The sequence below is a fragment of the Triticum urartu genome, unplaced genomic scaffold (assembly GCF_003073215.2).
Source record: "Triticum urartu cultivar G1812 unplaced genomic scaffold, Tu2.1 TuUngrouped_contig_6027, whole genome shotgun sequence".
Lineage (NCBI taxonomy): Eukaryota > Viridiplantae > Streptophyta > Magnoliopsida > Poales > Poaceae > Triticum > Triticum urartu.
In genome coordinates this window covers 533-3698 of record NW_024116753.1, presented here as the reverse complement: position 1 = coordinate 3698, position 3166 = coordinate 533, and the positions used below count along the sequence as shown (strand labels likewise).

The 3166-nt window shown below is 45.4% G+C and overlaps 1 long non-coding RNA gene across 1 annotated transcript; it reads right to left on the bottom strand.

Annotated features, from left to right (window-relative positions):
* Nucleotides 1-340: 340 nt before the first annotated feature.
* On the bottom strand, nt 341-1199 carry LOC125530043. The gene is made up of 3 exons (XR_007292829.1): nt 715-1199; nt 440-565; nt 341-356 (listed from the first exon to the last, which is right to left on the bottom strand). It is a non-coding gene; the product is annotated as an uncharacterized LOC125530043 (long non-coding RNA).
* Between the last annotated feature and the right edge of the window lie 1967 nt (nt 1200-3166).

Sequence of the window (3166 nt, the reverse complement as noted above, 5' to 3'; positions counted from 1 at the left end):
ACGGAAAAGACAAATCAAGAACACCCACGATGACACTAAGGCCTTGCAAGTTGCAGCTATCACTACAAAGCATGTCTTGAAATAATGTTTCAAGATGTTAACATGTGTTGCATATATGTACAGGCAAAATAACATTTACATCGGAACCAAAACAAATATGGCAGCAGCCGAAAATATAACAAAGAATTTAATCGAGAACTTACACAAATTAAGCACAAGATATCTTGAAGTTGACAAATAAATACAAAAGGAAAGATTACCTGCATCATTTTTGTACCCTTATCGCTTTCAAACTTCTCTGGATTGATTGCTGCGTAAATCATGAGCAGACGCAACTTATTTTCACGACTTACACCCTACAGAGTCAGTAAATATCCAAATATAATGTCCAAAGAAATCCAATGTGTCATTCTATGTAGTTAAAATTAAAAAAAAATACCAATTGTGTCCGGAAAAAATTGATTAATTCTTTTGTCCCAGCATCACCAAATACAAGATCTTGCTCTAGTTGTCCAACATCTCTAAGACATTGCTCCCTTATTATGACATTGAGTTTTCCTGCAATCTGCATGAAGCAGTAATTAATTATTAATGGATGTGATACATGACCGAACGTTATCTTGTGAGATGTAATTGTTACGAAATGAACCCAGTTGTATTGAACGAGCCAACAGCAATTACATATACATGGGAAATAAGCAAAGAAGACCCTACACAATGTGGTAACTACACACACAGCTCAACCATGTTCTAACCCCCACCCCCCTTCAAACTCATGGGGGATCTTGGACTGAGTTTGGACAGAAGGCTGTGTTGTGGCCGTGTCTAAGCTTTCGTCAGAAAATAAGCAAGCTGAAGCTCCAAGGGCACATACTGAAGGGCCACAGTCCTCTCTTGCACCTGAGAACGCAAGATGGGGTCAGAAAATAAGCAAGTTGAGGCTGCGAGGGCACATACCGATGTTCTTGGTAAGCTCATGCTTCACAGGATCATGGGCAATGTTGAGTGCCACGTGCTGTCGGAGAGCAAAGGGGTCAGTGCAGCAGTGGGAACACAAAAATCCTGAAAAAGCCACCGTCCAAGTAATCTTTGCAATCACGGAGGCTATAGTGCGTAGCTCAGCCTCAGCACTGGAGCGAGATACAACAGTCTACTTCTTGGTCTTCCAGGCAATTAGAGAGGAGCCAATAAAACAAAGAGTGCGGCGATCAGTGTGATCGCTTGCCCAAATCACATCACAGTAGGCCTGAAACTGGAGAGCTAGAGCTAGAGAAGAATAGGTGACGGGTCACGGTCCCACAAAGATAACGAAGAACACGGAGAACATGACTAGTGAGGTTGAGTGGGAGCAGAGACAGACTGACTCAGAATCTGCACAACATAAGAAATGTCAAAACGAGTGATGCCTAGATAGACAAGGCTCCCAACAAGATGATAGTAGCAAGTGGGATCCGCAAGTGGTTCACCCTCACCAGGACAAAGATGAAGAACAAAATCGATAGGAGTGTCAACCGTGCGCTGATCAAAGGCAAGCACGAGTGAGAACACCTTGGATGTACTTCTCTTGAGAGAGATAAGTGCCCTCAAGGGAAGAAATGATCTTAAGTCCAAGAAAGTAGCAAAGAGAACCCAAATTGCTCATCAAGAATTGCTCATGAAGACGTTTCTTGACAAAATCAATGAATTGGTGGTCATCCCCTGTGATAACCATGTCATTAACATAAAGGAGCAAAAGGGTGCGACCATGAGTGTGAATAAACAGAGTAGGATCATGAGTACTAGAAGAGAAATCTGTGATGGCGGCGGAGAAACGCTCAAACCAGGCACGAGGATCTTGTTTCAGCCCATAAAGTGAGGGGCAGAGGAGACAAACAGTGCCATCAGAGACGGTACATCTAGGAGGTGGTTGCATATAGGCCACTTCCCACAGTTCACCATTCAGGAAGGCATCTTGACATCTAATTGATGTTAGCGTTATAATATAAGTCATGTACCCCTTTGTATTTATCCCGTTGTATAAGGGGTTTCCTGCATATGTTCCACACCTGTACATGTATATATATATCGGCCTATGGCCTCATGGGAATACAAGTTGCTTATTCCTAACATGGTATTAGAGCTTAGGTTTTTTTTAGCACGCGCAACTCGTGCTTGATCCTCTCCCCGCGCCGCTGTGTTCTTCTTGCCGGCGTCGCTGTTTCCGTCGCCGCTGCGTTTTCTCTCCCTCCTATCTTGCTTCGCCTGCCTCGAGCCCTCAGATCGAGCCGGCGGACTTCTTCGTGCTGACTACAGATCGAGCCCGAGCGATCGCAGGACTTCTCCGTCCGTCCCCCATCGCTGAGATCAAGCCGCTGCACCATCGCTGAGATCAAGCCGCTGCACTACATCGCTGCTTGTCCTGGGAAGGACGTGCGTAACGCCCGCATCCAGCCGGCCGCTCGCAGGGCTCCCGTCCTCAGCCAGCGCCCCGATCTTCCGCTCGACGCTGCGCCCGTCCCCAACCAGCGCCTGCTCCCGATCTGGTCGCTCTCGTCGGATCTAAAAAAAAAGAAAAAAATGTCTGCTGCATCGGGCTATGTTGCTGTTCCTCGCTGTCCGGTGATCTTTGATGGTACTAACTACACCGAGTTTACTGGCTTCATGCGCATTCACATGCGTGGCATCCATCTTTGGGGTGTTCTTTCTGGCGAGGTCTGCTGTCCGCCACGTCCAATTCCTCCGGTGGCCCTTTAATGTGAAGCACATAAGGTGGACGGGGTGGCACTAATATTCATCGGTTGTTTAGGACCTGCATGCAGATCATAGGATGCCCTCATGTAGGAAAATCCAACGTGATATTGACAAGTGACATTAGCATATCTGATTAAATAAATGGAAGAACAAATGCACAGGTATGAGGTGTTGCCTGTCACTGTTCTCACTTTCTTGAACTAATTTATGTAAGACTAAAAATAAGACCACATGTCTTATCTAGAGGTACAAAACAAATGCAGCAGATTAAGATGGCTGGTTTGTTCCATGAAAAGTTTGTGGAGATTGCAGGAAACATGCCCACACCTGAAAAGTCTGATATTGAGAATTGAGAGCCTATTTGTAAGTGTTTCCTTGCAACGCGTGGTGTACGACTGAATTTGTTTCCGGTTTATGTTTCCTTGCGTTGTTTACA